This window comes from Hipposideros armiger, unplaced genomic scaffold (genome assembly GCF_001890085.2).
Source record: "Hipposideros armiger isolate ML-2016 unplaced genomic scaffold, ASM189008v1 scaffold_82, whole genome shotgun sequence".
NCBI lineage: Eukaryota > Metazoa > Chordata > Mammalia > Chiroptera > Hipposideridae > Hipposideros > Hipposideros armiger.
This window is the reverse complement of record NW_017731432.1, coordinates 2,783,929-2,805,198: the sequence shown is the minus strand read 5'-3', so window position 1 is coordinate 2,805,198 and position 21,270 is coordinate 2,783,929. Positions and strand designations below refer to the sequence as shown.

At 42.8% G+C, this 21,270-nt stretch overlaps 1 pseudogene; it reads left to right on the top strand.

Moving 5' to 3' along the window:
- Positions 1-138: 138 nt before the first annotated feature.
- Positions 139-1,348, top strand: LOC109383355 (spermine synthase pseudogene; annotated as a pseudogene).
- Positions 1,349-21,270: the final 19,922 nt, after the last annotated feature.

Below are 21,270 nucleotides of genomic sequence, written 5' to 3'. Positions count from 1 at the left end.
GTCATTTCCTAAAAAAGATTTTGGAAAGAAACCTCTTGCGCTTTAGGCATTCGCTGCCCCCAGCAGCCTGCCCTGCCCGGCGGCCCCTTGGTCTCTAGCGGCTGCTTCCCTCAGGCCTGGCTCAGGCCTGGCTTCGCTATGGCTGCAGCGCAGCAGCACAGAACGCTAGACTTCACGCGAGGTTCCCACTCTGATGGCGAGACCATTCTCAAAGGCCTGCGATCCATTCTCCAGGAGCAGGGGATGACGGACAATGGCTATTTAGCAACCTACATCAACAAAATGGCATCTTGCCGACTTGAGGATTTACCCACATGGATTGGTGTTGCTGGACCTTCACAGTTAGTGACAGTGGTGACGCGCAAACCAAAGTTGACAGGCTTTTGAACAAAGTAGAAGAAAGAATGAAAGAATCGAGTCAGGACAGCCCTGGTCTGGTGGTTACCACCCATAGTTTGAGGAGAGGCCATGGACTGATACTGGCCCGCTGCTGATGGCCCCCTGGTTGAGTACGACAGCTCAGTGGTACATGATGAAGATTCACCTTATCAGAACATTAAAATTCTACGCTTGAAGCAGTTTGGAAATATTCTCATCTTGCGTGGGGATGTTAACCTCGCGGAGAGTGATTGGGCCTATACCCAGGCCACCATGGGCAGTGGCAAAAAAAATTACACTGGCAAAGATGTACTGTTTCTGGGAGGCAGAGATAGGGGGCACATTATGTGCAATAGTTAAACTGAAACCAAAGATGGCCACTGTGCTAGAGATTGACCAAATGGTGATGGATGTAAGAAATACATGTGAAAAACTTGTGATGACCTATTTTTTACAATCTGTACAATACTAGTGAATGGGACAAAGTATAGGAATCCAAATAAGGAGCCTCAGGATCAGTTAGAAACTTTGAATTATGTTTGGAAGATATTGAGAGTTTTAAGAAAGCAGAACACATGTTCTTGGACAACGTCTCGGACAATCTTATAGGAGGCTGCTATCAGGTTCTCATAGAAGACTGTGTTCCAGTACTGAAGAGGTCCGTCAAAGAAGGCAGAGAGCTTGATTATGTGATTAATGATTTGACAGCTGTTCCAATCTCCACATCTCTGGAAGAAGATTTCACATGTGAGCTTCCCAGACTGAATCTTGACCTCTCAATGAGAGTACTGAAGCAGGATGGGAAATATTTTACACAGGGGAACTGTGTCAGTTTGACAGAAGCCCTTTCACTCTATGAAGAACAGCTTGGGTGCCTATATTGTCCTGTGGAATTCTGCAAGGAGGTGGTCAGTGTCTGTCCATATTTGCAGTTGTAGGTATTTTACACTGGAAGAAAGCTCAGCCTTGAAGTTCATGTCCTCATCCTGTGTGCTGCAGATAGCTTTCCTGACCTTCATGTGACATTGAAATGAGTCAGACAATTGATGAATTCCTTCAAGTTTTCTTTTTAAAATTACTGTTAATTTTAAATAACATACGGAAAATATTTATTTTGATGAGGTAGGGTGCTATTTTTTTTTAAAAGTCAGCTGAAGGATAATGAGACAGCACAGAGAAGGCTGCTAAATGCACTGAACCCTGAGAATGTGTGGGCTTTCTTTCTGTGGGCTTTTCTTGTTTTTGTTTTGATTGTAGAGGAATGAACATCATTGCTTTGTTCTGGAGGGAAGTTCTTGATGGTGTTTCTTTTCCCCAAAATTGACTTAGATATTAAAATTTGGTGCTTATAAGAAAGAGTTAAAAAAGAATGAATCAGTTGGGGCCAGCCAAGTGGCTTGTTGGCTAAGAGTTGGCTTGGGAGTGCGAGCTCTGAGCAGCAGGGCCGCTGGTTCGGATCCCACATGGGCCAGTGACGCTGTGCCCTCTACAGCTAAGATGGTGAACAACAGGTCTACCTGGAGCTGGGCTGCCGTCGTGAATTGCCCACGACGGTGTAGGCTGCCGTGGGGCTGCAGTGGGCTCCCGTGAGCTGCCGTGAGCGGCCATCCAATGACCGGCGACCGATCTGCCTCAGCCGGGAAGAGCACAATGATCACAATACCAACATGGGCCAGTGAAGCGACGTCCTCCACAACTAGACTGAAGAACAAAAGGACAGCAACTTGTCTGTTCCCCTTCCCCAATTCCCCAATGCTGTTCTCTCCCCCAATTCCCCCAATAAAATCTTAAAAAAAAAAGAATTAATCAGCAATGTTTTGATTAAAATTACAATGGAGAAAAAAAAATGAAAGAAACCTTTCCCACTTTAAAGTGGACACCCAGGATCAAAACCCTCTATGTCTATCTCACAAAACAGCAGAGGTTTCACATCTAACATGACATTCTGGTCCATATTACCCATGTGATAATATAGACAGAATAACGCTTTCCTAATCTAAGTAACTGGGGGGCTTTATAGTTTATTTAAAAAATTTTTAATTGTGGTAAAATACTCATAAAAAAATTTACCATCTGAACCAGCCTTGAGTACACAGTTCAGTAGTGTTAGTGTGTTCACTTTTTATGAGACCAATCTACAGAGCTTTCTCATACCCATTAAACAACAATTCTCCATTTCCCCCTATGCCCAGCTCCTGGCAACCATTTTACTTTTCCTTCTATGACTCCAACTACTCTAGGTACCTTATATAATCTAGTTTACTTTAAAAGAACCCAAAGTAGTCCTGACATAAAGAAAGGAGCCGTCCTGGTTCTAGTAAGCATCTAAACACTGACTCCAAGGCCTGTGCTCTTCCTCGGTATTGTCCTTCCTTCCTTCATTCGTTCACACACTCATCATGACTCAGTGTTTCCAGGATGTTTTTAGGTCTGGGGGGACACGGTGTTGAACATACCAGTTGTATGAACATGTCTGCCGTTTCCTGAGCCCAGCAAGTGACTTCATGACTCCTTGCTGTAGCTTCTGCTCCTTGGCCTGGAAGGCTTTTTCCACATCGTCTGTCTGGGGAACATATACCCAGTGTTTATAATGCGTTCATGTGTAACCTTTCAAAAACCTTTCTGAACTCTATAGCCCCTAGTCTAGTTTTTCTTTGTGCCATGCTCTACCCCCAACCTATAGTTACTAGAATAGTTTACTAAATGAATTTATTTAAATCTAATTTACTTGAGTATAAGAAATATATCTGGTCCATCTCTGTATTACTAGTACCTGGCACAATATGGACAGACGTAGGTGTTTGGTAAATGTTTGCCGGCACTGTGAGTTCCTTCTGCTTACATCATTACATAAACCTTACATCATTCAGAAACACCAACAGATTTTATCACATGCTGACTGAGCTGGGGAAACGCCTTTGTTGCTTGTTGTTGTGAACCACGGGTCCCTTTTCCTAGCAAGGTTCAAATAGTATCCTGAAGTGCTCACTGCCTTTCTAAGACTAAGAAAGCCATCATCTGCTAAGGAGCCACACTATTAGCTTTGGGACAACTAGCAAGACTATTTGTCCCAGCCAAACTGACATTTTTTTAGCCTGGGCTCAGTGGTCCAGCAGCCCTCCTTCCACATAGGACTGGCTACGGTTAGGCCAAGTCTAAGAAGGAAGAGGGGTTGGAATCGCTGTGGCTTCATCTTCTCTCCACGTTCTTATGTTTCCCAGGGGCCCTGATATGAACTCTAAACATATCATAGCCCATCCCAGCACAGGCCAGCCCAGTGATTCTCTAGGGCTGCCTCTGTTTACCTTGGGTCATTCAAGGCCATCAGAGTGCTTCTAAACTCTGAGACTATGTATTGAGCAATACCAAAGAGCTGAAAAACATAATAGTCCAGGCCCTCTAGTTTCTCATCCAGTGCCTGAGGCTGCAGATTTTTCTTGAAATTTCTAGGTTACCTCTCAATTAAGATCAGATGCAGAGACCCAGATACCAGGGAAATCAGCTAGAAAATATGATAGAAAATAAAATACCATTCACATTAGCAACAAACTAAACTGTCTAGGAATTAACCTAACAAGGAATGCATGAAACTTTTATGAGAAAGAAAATTACTACTATTTCATAACATGCCAACAATCTTAATAAATACGTAGATATACACTGCTGGCGAGGTAACTCTGCAGTAGTTAGAACCGCAAACTAGATGTACTATAGCAATATGGACAGACCTTTAAAAACTATGTTGAGGCCAAGGTTTATAATATAATACTATTAATTAAAACTACAAACAGACTGACTATGTGGTACAAGACCAATTGTGCGTGGCGTTAATGTCTATATGGATAAGAAGATTGGGGAGGCAAAATATAGGGTGAAAAAAAACCAAGAGTCCTCCCTAGGGGGCCTGAGACAAGTCACAGGCCACACCCCAATGGACCGGAAGCCTAATGAGCTAGAACCCCTGTCCACAGTTAGGCACGCCAGTCCTCTCGCCTGGTGCAGATAATCTCACAAAGATTTCCTGTGACTTTGTAATAAGTCATAATTTTTCCCGTGGAAGATTTGCGACCTTTGTCATTATAACTTTTGTTGCCACCATGCCCTCTGTGTTTGAGGGCAGGGGGAAGTAGATTAATTCTGCATTCACTGCACATCAACCAGCCACCTTTCTGGGCCAGGCATCACAGCTGGTGCTGAGGGTACCACTAAACAAGACAAGCAGTGTCCTGCCCTTATGGAGTTTGCAGCCTATGAAGGTGTTCAGGTGTTCACCAAAAGCCTCCATGTGGGCATCACTCTCCAGGGGAGGGACTGAAACGCTCCCACCAGAAATACCAGGGTCCACCCTCGTGAACCATGAGCAGGACAGGCAGCAAGAGCTTCCTGGAGGCAGAAAATGGGTCTTGAACAAATTTGAGGCTGCAGAGGCTGTAGCCCCAACTCAAGCCACCTGGATCCAAGCACCCAGTGCCTTTCAGATCTCTGGCTCAACACCTGTCTACCCTCTGCCTGAGTCCATCCCCCCATTGTGACCACCACAGTGCTTGCTCTTTGGTGCATGGTGTCTGGAGTCCCCAAAATATTTACTGGATGAATTGATTAAAACACATCTGCCCCTATGGAAAAAAAAAAAAGCACAAAACGTCTGGCCATGATAGAGTAACTGGGACTGGACTTGCCCTCCTGCTGCAAACAACTGGACAGAAAAATGCATGAAACAACTGTTTTCAGACATTGGATAACAAGGGGCGCTGGTCTGCGATTTCTTGAGGGAAGGGAAACAAGGAAGATGATCTCCTAGAGATCAGATGAGATGCTTTCCACTCCTCACTCTTCTCTACCTTCTCTGTCTCCAGGTTCGATGGTCACAGACCAATTTTCACGGAAAATTCAGTTATAGATGTGGAGGCCTCTGCAAGCCAGCTGATCAGGAAGAAGAGGAGAGGAACAGGCTCTCTAGAAAAAAATTTGTTAAATGTGTCTCTGGCATCTGAAGAAGATTGATAAGATGAGGATGCAGGCAAAATACAGGTAATAGTAAGATGACCAGGATCTGGTCATGGCTGAAAATACTATCATGGAAAAGGGGGGTCCTGTAAGTAACCGAGCTTACCCTCCAAGCTGAATGTTGGTAGGTCATCATCTCAAATGCCCGGTGTCCACCAGGTCAGGCTACTGGCAATCCACAGTCCTGGAAGTTCTGACCTGCAGCAGAACTGTCCTACCAGTAGGGAAACCATGTCTCCAGGATATTTGTGAATCACCAAGTATTCACATATACTTGGGTGGCTGGAGTGTTGGCGAGGACCAGGGTCCAAGGGACTAGAAAGAGGGGCTAGGAGGAGGAGTAGGGGCAAAGATAGAGGAGTAACAGGAAAGGGGACCACGATGAATAGGGCGCCAAGGGAATGGTCTGGAAGGAGCAGAGGAAGAGCTGGCCAGGGAAATCTTTAAGGTAGGGTAGTAGGAACTGTTGGTATTAGTCAGAGGAGGGAAACCGGTACTGCAGAAAGCTGAAAGAGGCGAGTGGTGCTGGGGAGCAGGCTGAGGGACAGAAGAGCGAGGAGCCAGGTCAGGAAGGTGGGTTGAATAACGGGGGCCTGAGGGAACAGAAGGAGGAGGTAGGGGCTGGGGTTGAGGTGGAGAAATTCGAGGTAGCCTTCTTTTCATTTTTCCCAAAGGCCTATGACTAGTTGCTCATCTTGTAAAATGAGTAACTGGGCATAGTTTCCAGTGTATCCAGCAGTTATCCCACACACTGTCCCTTGTGTCATCCCATGACAATGCCCATTATGAAACACACATACCCCTCCCTTTTGGGCAAGTCAGGGAAATGGTCCCAGTTTTCTAGGTGATCTTGGGAAATAGCAAACAGCAGAAATGGGGCTATAATATCATATTAGTCCCTATTGCTTTTAAAAACATCTGTTTTTGTGCTCCTCACTAGGAAAAGATTAATCAAAGGGCTAGGATAGGGTTGGGGGTTGGGACCTAGGAGAAGTCAATGCCCCCATCTATTTAACTTACTACGTTTTTCAAAGGCCTTTCACATCATTTATATCGCTCCATGAATATGAGGCCATCAGAGAAGAGATATGGTGTCTATTTTATCAATGAGAACCCTGAAGTCCAGAGAAGGAACTAACTATACAGGAAGGCAGTAGGTAACACAAAATAGGTGTGACTAGAATGTGGGCAAAAAGTTGGAGAGCTGAGGGCATGTAGGAGGGTGCATAAAACGACACAGAGCACTGACATTCAGCGTGGCTCTTCCCATGTTTCTGGATAGGACCTTATAGGGGTGCTTTGGAGCAGAATTTTACAGTATAACTTTTTTCTTAATCGCTGTAGTTCCCTGATCTGTTGTCCGACCCTTAACTGGAACCAGTTAAGGGTCGGACAACAGATCAGGGCCAATATAGGGCCAAAGCTGATAGAATGGCTGCCCACTATTGAGTGCCTAGTGGCCAATTTGGGACTTTCTTGCTCACCACCTGTGATACCGAACTCTGTGTCAGATGATTTGGGAAGCTGTTGCACGCTTCCTCTTTTTCCTTTGCATAATGTAGCAAACCTCTCTTCTTATCATTCCTGGTTTCTTTGCCCATCACACAGATCCCCCTTGGTCCCCTGTCCTCTCCTATACTTTTAACACTATAATAATCTGATATTTCTCCCTTGACCCAATACCCCTTTCCTCCCATATGTCACAAAACTTTCAGTTGTACTTCTGGAAGTTCAGGTACATGACTAAAAAAGTTCCTGTTTCCTTAGACTGTTTCTTTGTTGACTGTTCCTTGTATCTCCTGACTTAAACTGTAACCTAGCTTTCTTGAGGATATTGCTTCCCTTGCGTAGAGATTTCTCCTTCTCTCAAGCTCTGAAGTACTCCAGGGTGGGGATGTGTTGTATTCTCTTTGTTCCTCTGACTGTTTTCAAACCATTATTCCTCTATTCCTACTAGAAAGTCTCTTGCTCCTTAGAAGCTTGTGCTTTCCGCCACCATTTTCCTGGCATTGTCACCTTCTGATCTCCTGAATACTCTTTTTCTATAAAAACTTTGTTCTTGTCTCAGTCTTTGTCTTGTGTCCATCATCCTGAGTGATTTCAGTGTCCATGTAGATGACCTTGTTCAATGCTCTAGCTTCTCCTTTCCTTGATTTATCACTAAAGTCCATCACCTGTATTCTACTTTAGCTACTTATAGCCACACCTATTTTTTTCATTACCCAAGAATTATCCCACTTCTGAGATCACTTATTCAGATATTGTATTCTCTGACCACTACTTCCTGTCCTTACAGTGTTGTCACTCATTTGCTCCCACTTCCCTGGGACCTCCAACCCACCGACTCTTACTTTCCTCTGGTCTATCAACTCTGATTCTCCTGTTTTTACTCCCCTCCTTACCCACTGCAGAATCTATAACTCATCATTTTAATGACTTTCTCACCAAGGTTCCTATTTTTTTATTGCACTTTCCTAGGGTGAGGGGAACTCCAACCTAGGTGAATCCAACCATTAGATTTCCCTGTATTTCCAGCTGAGTGCTGCAGGAAAAAAATTTTCATATCACCTGAAAGCTGGATACTAAATTAATTGTCTAACTTCAACTCTATTCTAAATAATGCCTGCAATACTCAATAGCTATGACAATGTTCATGGCAATATTTTTTTATTACAGTTAAAAAATGAAACCAATATAAATACTTATAGATAAGGACTTAGGTAAATTATGGTACAGGCACACAATGGAATATGAATAGGAAATCTCCAGATGCAAAAAATAAGAAGAGTTAAGTACTTGAGGTGATGCTATGGCAGTCTAGTGTAGGGTGAGGGTGGGGGAGATTACTGAATTTTATAGTTGCTAGGAGCTTTGGTTTTGCTGCCTATCTAGATGAAAATAAAACAAAAAAACCCCCCAAAAACCCCCAAATTGTATCCATTGTCACAGAGAAATGACAAGGTTTCTGACTGTGATTTGAGTTAAAGTTTCTCTGGAGATATTGAGTTCCTGAACTTACTGTTTGTCCTGGTTTTCAGTTTAAAATTTAAACTCCATGATGTAGAAACCCACAGCCAGCATTTAATAGGTTTCAGGTCAATGTTACCTCTGAGGTGTTAAGAAGATGCAAGTTTATCACTTTGTAGGAACACTACCATATCTAGGCCACAAGGAAATCCCCACTGAAGATGAACTCACAATCCAAAATTACAAAACACATGAGCAAAGAATTCACATGAAGGATTGTCAGTAGATACAAGTACAACAAAGAGAATAGTTACACACATTTCATCAAGAATTTCATATAATTAAACACATAAAACAAGGACTTGAAATTTTAAAAAAAGAACAAGATACTAAAGAATAGATGGCAAAAAAACCAAAACATTCAAAATGAAAAATGTGTTCATTGAAATAAGGAGATTCTGGGTAACAGTAGTGTCTAAGGGCCTTTGCTTACAGACAAGAAACTTGGTATTTTGGGCCATAAGGATTCATCAGGATTTGCAGTGTTGTGGGTAACCTTTAAAACCACTTATTTTCTATTCCAATGCTAAATGATGTTATAAAAACTGGAACTTTGATTTTGGTGGAAAGAAGAAAGTCTTCAAGTGAGAGCTCTGATGGTGTATCCAGCTTCCGAGCCAAGACAGCTCATGGCAAGGGCCTCAAGAGGCCTGGCAAGAAAGGAGCAAATGTAAGTGAGCCCCGGGGCCAGGTGACGGGCCGATCAGCCCCCTCTCCCACCCTACACCTGCCCACTTCCTTTCTTCCCCTTTGTATCCTGACCCAGGGCAGAAGGCTAAGCTGCTATGTGACCACATGTGGTATTTCTTTTTCTGCAGAAGAGACCTGGAAAACGGACAAGACAGAAAATGAAGAGTAGATCACGCTAAGCAGCATCTTTGTATACACAGAACCAAGAAAAAGGAATGAAGGATTGAGAATTCACAGTACAGTTGGATTTCTTAGGTTGATTTCCTTTTGTAAGAATTCCTTCAATAAAATAAAATTATGAAACATACCCTAGGGTGAAAGGTCAATTAGGACTAAAAAATTTAGATGATATCTTTACATAGTAACAAATTCTATTTATTGATAATAAATAATAATTTAGACTTTGAGTCCAAATTGTCTTCCTTTTATGATAGATGAAGATTTAACACTCCCTCCCCTGAGTTTCTCTTGTCCATCCTCCCAAATAGTTATATCCTGATTTTTAAAAAATCAATAATCAGTGTTTATTTCATTATGATCATTTAAATACTAATCTCTGGGGAGCTGGATGTGCTATGATGTAATTTCCTTTGTGGTACAGGTTTTGGTTTTACTTGAGCTATTTGTTACCTTATTATTTTTCTGTGTGCCTAATTTTTCTTCTATATTGTTATTTTCATAATTTTCCTAGGCTGTAACCTAGGCCTGTCATACAACTGTCACCCTGTCTCTTTTTTTGTTTTTTAAATTTTTTATTGGGGAAGAGTGTGTTTTTCCAGGACCCATCAGCTCTAAGTCAAGTCGTTGTTTTCAATCTAATTGTGGAGGACACTGCTCACTGGCCCATGTGGGAATCGAACTGGCAACCTTGGTGTTATGAGCACTGCGCTTTAACCATCTGAGCTAACCAGCCACCCCACCCTGTCTCTTTTCTTGATCTTCTATGTTAGATCCACTATTTCCTGGATCCCATTTTTTCCGTCTTAGTTTATGCCTCCTTTTGCTCTATACCATTTTCTAGTATCTTCCTAAGAAAAGAAACATGGGAAGTGAACTTCTTACCAATTTGCATTTTTTGAATTGCTTTTAATTTGTCTGGTAGGGATTTTTCCTGAGAATGTTGCAGGCTTGCTTTCTGGTCTTGCAGCCTCCTACGCTGCCAATGAGAAGTTAGCACCAGTCTAGTTCTCATTATTCTCTCTGGAAGCTTTTCTTCTCCCCGGGTTCTGAAATCCCATGATGCCTTGGCTTGGCATGTTCCCATGTTCATTCTTTGATTAGGGTATTTGGAAGGATTTGAGCTCTTCAGTTCTGGTAAATTTTATATTTGATAACTTCCCCCCTATTTTCATTGTTCTAATTCTGGAATTTCTGTTCATCAAATGTCGAACCTCTTCTGATGATTTTCTAAGTTTGTGTTTGTATTTAAGTTACACTTTGGGGGAAAGACTTCTTTGATTGTTTTTGCAAATTGTTTAATTGAATATTTATTTTAGCTTTCATTTTTTAACTTTATACCCGAGTTCTATTTCCTTTAATTGCTCTTTTTGCAAATCATTTTACTTGCATTCTATAGATGTCATCTCCAATCATGTCTCTCAGAATATGAATTACAGTTTTGGTATTTTTAAAAGGGTTTGGTTTTTTTTTTCATTCTGTTTCCTCTGGTTTTCCCCAAGCCTTTCCATGTGCACTTTGGTCTCCTTTTTTCATATGGACTTTCTAATACTAAAAGAATGAGTTTAGTTTTTATAAACTAATTTCAGTTAACAAAATTCTGAGTAAAGAGGTCATGTTTTCAAAAGACCAAATTATTTACCCCTTGTTCTATTTTTGACAATCTGTATACTATTAGTGAATGGGGAAAAGTATAGGAATTCAAATAAAGAGCCTCGAGATCGGAAACTTTGAATTACGTTTGGCAGATATTGAGTTTTAAGAAAGCAGACACAGGTTAACAGCAGTTCACACTGATAAGGCCAAAAGTAAGTTATTAATGCTAAGTACTTTTTAAAAAATTGAAAACTATGTTCCTTTCCTCCTTCCTTCCTTTTTATTTATTTAATATTTTGATACAGCAAAGTTTTACAAATGGAATCACTTTCCTTAATTTCAGAGGTATACTCCATAGAACTCATTTATATCACTTTTATCATTTCAGTCTTCAAAATGAAGTATAATAGGGTGCAGGCATTGTTATCCCTCATGTTCATGCATCGAAATGTAACAACCTAGCAGCTCCCAGTACCCAGAACGGGCTGTTCTTGCTTTGCTTTGTTCCAATATGCATGGATCTCAGTTATCAAGTGCAGTTAAATAAGAGCAGTTTCTCAACAACACTGTTCACCTTTCAGTTATCAAGTATTGCTAACTATGAGCACTTGCGTTGTCTTCAGCCCCCAAATCACTACATACGTTATAGGTGCATAATGATCTCAAAGTCTGTTGGTGATTGGCTCCTGCACATTTGTTACTCAGTTCACACTGCTGGTATGTATGCAGTAGGACTTCCTGGAGACTGTCTAGCAATGTCCATTTCAGTTCCCTGCTTCCCGCCCCACCCTGTCTCGGAGTCCTGGGAGGACTGGGGCATGGGCTCCATGCTCAGATTATCCCATTCAACTTGCATTTTGTGGCTTCCTCCACCCTCTTCCATCAGCTTTCCACTTCTAAGTATGTCTTCAGTTTCCTTGGTTGCTAATGGTTCTCTCCCATTCTCCCTGTTGTGGGTTCATACCTTTGTATCCCCTTATTATCCCTTACTAGGGAGGACTGGGGAGGCAAAGGAGAGATTGTTCGCAGTTTGCCCTCTTTAATTGGAATTCTCCCAGTACTTTATACGATTGAGATGTTGAACCAGTGGAATTGGACAGGACGGAGAAATGTGAGACTCAGGATAGAAGTTTAGAATTTAATGTATCTTTACAGCAGCACACGCTTTGGGCGTTCCAGGCGGGTTGGCATCACTGCTGGAAAACTACCTGTGGCGATCATCTTCTCCCAAGCTCCACATTTTAGCCTTGTACAGAGTGATGTCTTTGTGGACCCTGAAGTGGTTCAGCCTGTGGTCATCACGCTCTGGGTTGACCTAGGGAGGAGAGTGTGAGTGTCAGAAAGAAGCCTGTCGGGAAGAGGGAGGCCCTGGGTTGAAGTCAGACGGACCTGGGCTTGAATCAGGCCCCACTCTGCTGATGGATGGCCCTGGTGCTTCTCCTTGTTAACCCTGTTTGTGAAATGAAGATGACAACATTAATATCAAAAGAGTTGTAGGACTGAGTGACAATAACCTATGCAAAGGTGCTGCCCATCCCTTTCCTCTGCCTAAATTGGAGGTCTATGGACTCTCCCCACTGGACTATAAGGTCTAGGAGGGCAGGTGCTGAGTGTGTTGTAGTCACTGCTTAGCCTCAGCACCTAAAGCAGTGTCCAGCACACAGTAGGGACTCCAGTACATATTCATTGGAAGGAAGGAGGGAAGGAAGGAAGGAAGGAAGGAAGGAAGGAAGGAAAGGAGAAAGGAAGGAAAGAAGGAAGGAGGGAAGGAAGGAAGGAAGGAAGGAAGGAAGGAAGGAAGGAAGGAAGGAAGAAAGCAAGGAAGGAAAGAATGAGTGAATGAATGTGTTGTAGTTACATGGAGAACTGAGTAAGAGTGAGCACTCTGACACATAAATCTTATAGAAGCTACTGTGCAATTAACTTAAAGGACACATGTTCACTAGACCAGAGGCCGAGCCATATTCATAGTGTGTGGCTTCCCAGTGTCTCAGTATTAGGGTTGGGGGCTCTCTGCCTCTTCAGGGTGAGGTACTGCCAGGGGCAGGGATCCTAAGTTAAGTTGGGGCTGATCAAGCCTCTTCAGCCCCCAACCATGTCACTCTGAAACTTCGGAGTAATTACTTTTAAGTTTGCAAAACACCTGGATCTATTGGTTTTGGGGGTATACTTTCTTACTCTGCTACCAGCGCCTTCTGATGGCATGGTACCCGGTTTATAATAATGAACAGACTTGGCATATTTGCAGACCCTTTATAACTCCATAGTGATGACTGATCTGGGAGGCCATGCAATTGGTTATCTGCGAGGCCTAGGAGGGTCCGAGCAGGGCAGGGCTGGTCAGGACAGCCACACTTGTCCTTCCCGTCACTGCCAGTCGAAGATGCAGAAATTCCACCTGCACAATAGGCATCCATGGGGGCCAGGTCTTTATCCTTTAAGAAAATAGAGAAGGGTGAGTTAAATTATTGTGCTTTGTAACACTTTTCTAAATAAGTTGCTAAATTATTTAAATTGGATTATTTTTATCTTCACATTCCTTTTTTCAAAACCCTCTTCTTCCTACCATCATACACTATATGTCTGTTGCCCCCTGTTTCCTCATGCATCCATTTCCCTTTGAGCATTTGTCTCTTCACCAGCAGTAAAGCCCAGCCCAGCCCTCTTGGACTAGGTTATCTTTGTGTAAGTGGCGGGGCTTCCGCTGGAACCCTCGCCCTGTCTCCTGCAGCCTCCTCTCTCTATGGAGAGACTAAAAAAAACCTTGAGTCTTTATCAACAGTAGGGAACTTGGGCCCTGTGTGTGAATTCTCGGGGGCTACCCATTCTTGTGCTCACTTTAACTCAGGGTAGATCAATTGGACTTACCTTCCTAGAGATCAGATTAGATGATTTCCATACTTTGCTCTTCTCTACCTTCTCTGTCACCAGTCTTGTTGTTTGCTCTGTGGTCACAGACCATGTTCCATGGACAAGCCAATTACAAATGTAGAGGCTTATGCAGGCTGACTGATCAGGCAGGAGAGGAAAGGAACAGACTCTAGAAAAGAACTTAAAGGTGTTTCTCACATCTGAAGAAGATTGATAAGATGAGGATGCAGGCAAAATACAGGTAATAGTAAGATGACCAGGATCTGGTCATGGCTGAAAACACCATCATGGAAAGGGGGTCCTGTAAGTAACCGAGCTTACCCTCCAAGCTGAATGTTGGTAGGTCATCATCTCAAATGCCCGGTGTCCACCAGGTCAGGCTACTGGCAATCCACAGTCCTGGAAGTTCTGACCTGCAGCAGAACTATCCCACCAGTAGGGAAACTACCTGTTCAGGATGATATCTGTGAATCACCGGGTGTGGTTGAGGGTGGCTGGAGTGTTGGCGAGGACCAGGGTCCAAGGGACTAGAAAGAGGGGCTAGGAGGAGGAGTAGGGGCAAAGATAGAGGAGTAACAGGAAAGGGGACCACGGTGAATAGGGCGCCAAGGGAATGGTCTGGAAGGAGCAGAGGAAGAGCTGGCCAGGGAAACCCTTAAGGTAGGCTAGAAAGAGTTGTGTCAACTGGCCAGAGGGGGGAACCGGTACTGCAGAAAGCTGAAAGAGGCGAGTGGTGCTGGGGAGCAGGCTGAGGGACAGAAGAGCGAGGAGCCAGGTCAGGAAGGTGGCTTAGAAAATGAGATCGTGAAGGACTAGGAAGAGTTGGAGGCTAAAGTTGAAAGGGGAAAATTCGAGGTAGCTTTCTTGTCATTTTCCCAAAATGTTACTCATTTAATGAAAATGAGTAACTGGACGTAAGTTCCGATGTTTCCAGCAGCTATCTCACGTGCTACCCATTACATCATCCCATGACATAATGCCCATTATGAAACGTACAGACCCCTCCCTTTGGGACAAGTCAGTAGTCCCCACCAACCAGGAAAATGGTCCCACTTTCTAGGTTGAAGAGTGACCATGGGAAATAACAAAGAGCAGAAATGGGGCTGTAATATCAGTCCCTATTTCTTTTGACAACATGTAGTTATGCCCCTCAGTTGACAAAGATTGATCAAAGGGCTAGGAGAGAGTTATGGGGTTGGGATCTAGGAGAACGGATCTGAGGCAGGAATGGGCAAAGTGGGAGAAGTCAGTGCCCCCATTAATTTAACTTGCTACATTTTTCAAAGGCCTTTCACATCATTCCATGAATATGAGGCAATCGGAGAAGAGGTCTGATGTCCATTTCTCCAATAAGGATACTGAAGCCAGAGAAGGCAGTATATAGGAAGGCAGTGTGTGACAAAGCAGGTGGGATGAGAACTTGGGCCAAAAATTGGAGAGTAGGGGGCTTATAAGAGGGAGCAGAAAATATCACAGAGCACTGACCCCCTCCCATTTTTGGACAGAATTTTGTTAGGGGTGCTTTAGGGCAGTGCTTACAGTATGGCTTTTTTCTAGGTCCCTGTGGTTCCTTGGTTTGTTGTCTGACCCTTAAGTGAAACTAGGAACACGGGGTCGAAGCTGATGGAATGGCTGCCCCCTGCTGTCTAGTGGAGAAATTTGGATTTTCTCGCTCACTGCTTGTGAGACCTAACTCTATGTCATATGATTTAGGAGGCTATTGCACACTACCTCTTTCCTTTGTATCTTGTCTTTTGTCTGTGAGTAATGTTAAAGTTGCCTAAATAATTTTTGAGACAAGTTAATCATTCCCAGCTAAATACCTTAGTAACTTAAGAATAAAACTATATTTTATTAGTGTAATGATTAATATCTATCTCTAACAGCCAATCATATCTCCATTCAAGTTTCAGCAGAAGACCAAAGGCATTGCAGATGGTCTGTACCAGCAGATCTAGCTCAGACTGATTCTACATATTAAACTGCTCCAGACTGGTTCAAAAGGATTAGACCATTGAAAATTTTTCCATGTAACTGTAAACTGATTCAAATAATTTTAAATTGGTGTAAACTCTCCCTTTATACAATCATTATCTGACCTTTAAAGTTGAGGCTACTATTGATAGGGTAGGTAAAGAGATGGAAATGAACAGGAGAAGGAGAGGCCCACCCCAGTTTGAAAGCCCCTTGCTGCAGCTCCTACTTGGGTCAAGACCCCTTGCAGCTGCCCTCACTTAAGGCACCCGAGCCTTACTAGCCCAGCAGGATTCCAGGTTCACACATGCCCCTGAATCAAAGGGATGTGTTGTTAGAAACTAGAGAAGGGAAGAAGACATCTTGCTTATCAGAGTATACATCCTGCCTGTCAGGACCATTTTAGTGAGTTTCCTCAAATCCTAAAAAGAAAATTGACAGAAACTGCCATGAGAACCAAAAGGGAGGACTGGGCACCTCAGCAGGAGAGGAAGAGATAAGGAGAAAGGAGAGGGGCATGCAAATCTATCCATAGAAATAAAAGCCTTCATACAATGTAAACAGAGGCCTTTCCTCCTCATGGGATTGGTCTGCTTCACATCATGGAGTGTATCTCCCTTTACTAATAAACTTCTTACTACCCTGTACCTGCACAAAATGCTCTATCTCAGCTGAATTATTTCCCTCAAGAAGATAAAGAGCCGAGGAATATTATCACAAGCCAATAACACAATCCCCTTTCCAGGTAAAAAGACAGGATCAAGAGAAGCAGTATAAAATAGAAAGGAAAATAGTAAAGGATTTGGAATCAGCCTAGGTCTATCACTATGAACACTTACTTAACCTCTCTAAACCTTATCCCTAAAAGGGGTAAAATAATAGTACTTATTTACTTACTTGACAGAATTATTATGAAGAGTAAAATATTGTATGTAAAGTATTTAACCCAATGCCAAGCACTCAACATATAACACTCTCAATAAATAGTTGCTATTATTATTATTATTATTATTATTATTATTACTATTATTACCCATTTCAGTAGTCAGGATAGGACAGGCTATACTGTGGTAAAATATAACCCCTGAATATCAGTGATTTAACACACAAAGCTTTGTTTCTTGCTTATTCCAGGCCAAGAGGAGCCAGAGAGCTTTCCTTGACAGCCCCCCTACAATGATGACTTGGGGATCTGGGCTGCTTGCCTCTTGCAAGTCTGCCTTCTCAGAAGTTTTCAGTGACCACACAAATGGAAGAATCCATGAAAAATTCATAAAACTCTGTCAGATTGTCCCTAAGTAACCACAAGAAGGCTGGATAATGCCCAGGAAGAGGAATCTATGGGATGAATACATAGCATTCTCACCTCCTTACTTCTATCCTGAGGGGGCCATCAGGGTTACTCCTTGGGCAAGGGTTATGGTTCAGTCAATTGGATGCTGCCTCCTGTTCAATTCTAGACAATTGTTTTAATGTGGAAATGTGGGCCCATTGTTGCCTACTTACCTTTTCAAGAGGAGAGAGAGAGAGAGAAAGAGAGACAGAGAGAGAGAGAGAGAGAGAGAGAGAGAGAGAGAGAGAGAGAGAGAGAGAGAGATCTCCACTACTCAAATTAAATTGAATCCATGGGTTGAAAACCAGGTACCGCTGCTCCAGCCCCACTCCTTCTTAGATAAACAAGGAAGATAAAGCCCAAAGGGAAAAAGGAATTGGCAGAAAACACAGCCAACCCATAGTGGGCTCTTTGCCCTGAAACATAGTTACAGCAAGTTGACCAATCTACCATTTTTTCCGACTCTTGTTCTCAGGCTTTGTGTCTTACTAGGAGAAGAGCCTTCTTTGTGAAGGGCTGTGGTTGCTGACACAACCGGCAAGGAGCCCCAGGGACATTTCTCAGGGTCAGGCTCCCACCTTGGACCTTCCTCACCTTTTCATATGTTTATTGCTGACTTGCATATCCTTTTTTATGAAGTGCCTATCCCGGATTGCTTGTGTTACTGACTTGTAGGAGCTCTGTAGATATTCTGGATAAGTGATCTTTGAAGACTTTGTATATATTAGAAATATCTTTTTTTTTTAAACATTTTTATTGGGGAATTGAGCGGATGGGAACAGTGCTGGGGAATTGGGGGAAGGGGAACAGACAAGTTGCTGTCGTTTTGTTCTTCAGTCTAGTTGTGGAGGATGTTGCTTCACTGGCCCATGTTGGTATTATCATTGCGCTCTTCCCGGGTGAGGCAGATCAGTCGCCGGCTTCTGGATGGCCGCTCACAGTGGCTGCTGGCCGCTCACGCTGGCTGCTGGCTACACACGGTAGCCCATGGCAACCCACTGCCAAAGGGACTGCAGTCTACACCATCGCCGGCGACTCACGGCAGCCCAGCTCCAGGTTGAGCTGTTGTGCAGCATCTTAGCTGTAGAGGGCAGTGTCACTGGCCCTCATATGTGGGATCCGAACCGGGGCCCTCTGGCATCCCAAGCCAGTTCTTAACCATTGCGCCACTCGGCTGGCCCTAGAAATATCTTAAGGCCTTGATGTTGAGGTTCCCTGACTGCTTTGACCCCAAGGAAAACAAACCCTGGGAAACAAGGGGTAGGATAGGTGACGGGAGAGGCACAACCTTTAATCTTTTCAAAAGCCACCTTCACAGCTCTCCCTCCCCGCAAGGCTGCTGGCAGAATCTGGTGGTCATCAGCAACCTGGTTATGACATAGAGATACCTGAGGTATTTGGAGTCCCTCAGGAAAATGGCAGATCATTCAGAGGAGCTAGTTTGGTTCCATTTATCTTATCCCTCCAAATCTCAAGACGGTGTGCCAGTTTGATCCTTTGGGCCCTCTGATGCTCACATTTCCTCAGAGAAGGTTCAGGCATGGTCTTTCTGGCTCTACTTTCTCTATTACATTCTGACTTTGGACCTAAGGTAATACCTATTAGAGAATGGGAAGGAGCCCCTTTTCCACCCTGCCCACTCAAGTGGCTCTATCTTCCAAGTGTCACCCCAGTCCAGTTGCCTGGGAGACACGGAGCAAGGGAGTTTGGGGATGCACAGGGAGTCTGGTAGGCTGGTGCAGGTGTGCTACTACATACACAGGGACTGGGGCACCACAACTCCTCCCCCCCACCCTACACACACACACAAACACACACACAGTTGTTGGCCTTGGGTAGGGGCAGGTGAGCTGGTAGTGAGGTTGCTCTGGGAAGGCTCCAGGAAAGCTGTCCTGGCAGTAGGACTGTGCAGACAGAGCTGACTTCATCTTAAAAAGCTGACTCCATTTTAAAACTAAACCACCTGAACCCTTGTCCCACTCCCACTTTCCCCTATGGATGGACTCTGGAATATACACAGGGTAATTGCAAACTGCCACTAATCCTTTCCTTTCTCTGTGCAAGATGCTCTCAATGTTTAACTTACCCTGGCACCAGAGCCCTGATATCCCCTTGCATTTCCTTCAGAGTATGTAGGTCCATTTCTTAGGAAGGTATAAAACAGATGGTCTGAGGGGTGAGCGGTGCAGGAATCCATTTTCTGCTACTGCCCAGAATGGCTTTCTGTAAGTAAATTCTCTATTAAAACCCTTTAAAATGACAAGCTGGACTTGTCTGCATTGTTCTTTGGCTTAACTGCTCCTTTGGCATTTGGCGCCTGCTTTGCATACATGGCCTCTTCAGGAAACAAAGACCTTCAAAATACATGAAGCAACAACAGAGAGATCCCAAGGAGAAACAGACAAATCTATAATTACAGTCAAAGGTATCAATAGTCCTCTCTCAATAATCAATGAAACAAAAAACTTCACAGGGCTATTGCAGACTTCAACAACACTAGCAAACAACTTGACCTAATTGACATTTATGGAACGCTCCATTCAACAACGGCAAAATAAATATTTCTTTCAAGTGTTTAGAGAATATTTGACCAATATAGTCTATATCTTGGGCTATGAAACAACTCTTCATAATTGAAAAGTATTCAAATCATGTAGAGTATATTCTCTGAGCATAATGAAATTAAATTAGGAATCAATAACAAAAATTTCTAGGAAATCTACAAATATTTGGAAAATAAATAACAGAAATCTAAATAACCATGGGCCAAAGAAGAAATCAACATAGAAAATTAGAAAGTATTTTGAACTGAATGAAAATAAAAACACAACATATCATTTGTTAGATGTAACACCAAAAACATATATGAGAAAAGAAGAAAAGTCTGAAATCAATGGCCTCAGCTTCAACCTTAAGAAATGAAAAAAAAAGCAGATTAAACCAAAAATAAAACTCCCTTTTGCTTAGAAGAAATGAAATAATAGGGTGGAAAACAATGAAGCAGAAAACAGTAAAACAGAAAATCAATGAATGGTTCTTGAGGAATCAATGCTCACTCAAGAAGAAATACATTAAAAAGCTTTTATTCATTAAATAAATTAAATTTTTACTTAGAAACATTCTCACAAAGAAAGCTCCAGCCCAGATAGCTTAACTGGTGAATTCTACCAAACATTTAAGGAGAAAGTAATACAAATTCTACACAAGCTTTCCCGAATAATGAAGAGAAGAGAATACTCCCCAACTTGATCTATGAGGCAATCATTATCCTGATTTCAAAACCAAAGACATTACAAGAAAGCTATAGATCAACGTTCCTTATAAACAAGATGCAAAAACTTGAAACAAAATTCTAGCAAATCAAATCCAACAATACAATAAAATAATAACACATCATGGCCAAGTGGGATTTACTATAGGGGTGCAAGGTTGATTTTACATTAGAAAATAATTACTGTAATTCATCTTACTAACAAACTAAAAACCATATGATCATCTCAGTAGATGCAGAAAAACCATTGACAAAATCCAACACCCATTTATCATAAAAATGCTCAGCTAAGTAGGAACAGAAGGGACTTCCTTCCTGATAAAGAGCTTCTGTGAAAACGATAGCTAAAATTACATTTAACAGTGAAAGTCCTGAATGATGTTGCAGTGAGAATGGGGATAATGATAATACTGATGATGATGGTGGTGAGATAATGAGTTGGGTGATAATATTCAAAATAATAATGCCACAGGGAAAGGATGGTATTTGGGGGGTGATGAATGAAAGTGATGATGAGACTACTAATAGGGTGATGAGGTTATGATGATGTAATGTATGATGAAAACAGCAGGGTGATAGTGGTGGTGAAAGTGAAGGTGCTTTGGGTATGTGCTTAGTAGCTAGTGTACACACTTGGGATAAAGTTAGTTGAAAGTTAAAGCAAGTTTCTTCAGATGCCTCTGAGGGACACTGAGTCACTTCTGATCTTCCTGCTTAGCTGCTGATGTTGGCCCAGCTGTCTAATAAGCTGAAGTTCTTAATGATGTTCCTTCCATATTCTTAAGCATTGAATTTAACAAGCCTCCCAGGACTTCTCACTTCAGAGCAACTCAACTGGGGCTTAATTGGGCCACCGCCAGGAAGGAGGACTCTTGGGGTAGAGGGACTCTGGAGTGGCTCCCAGGAACTGGGGAATAATCTTGTAAACTCACAGCAGCTGGGGGGG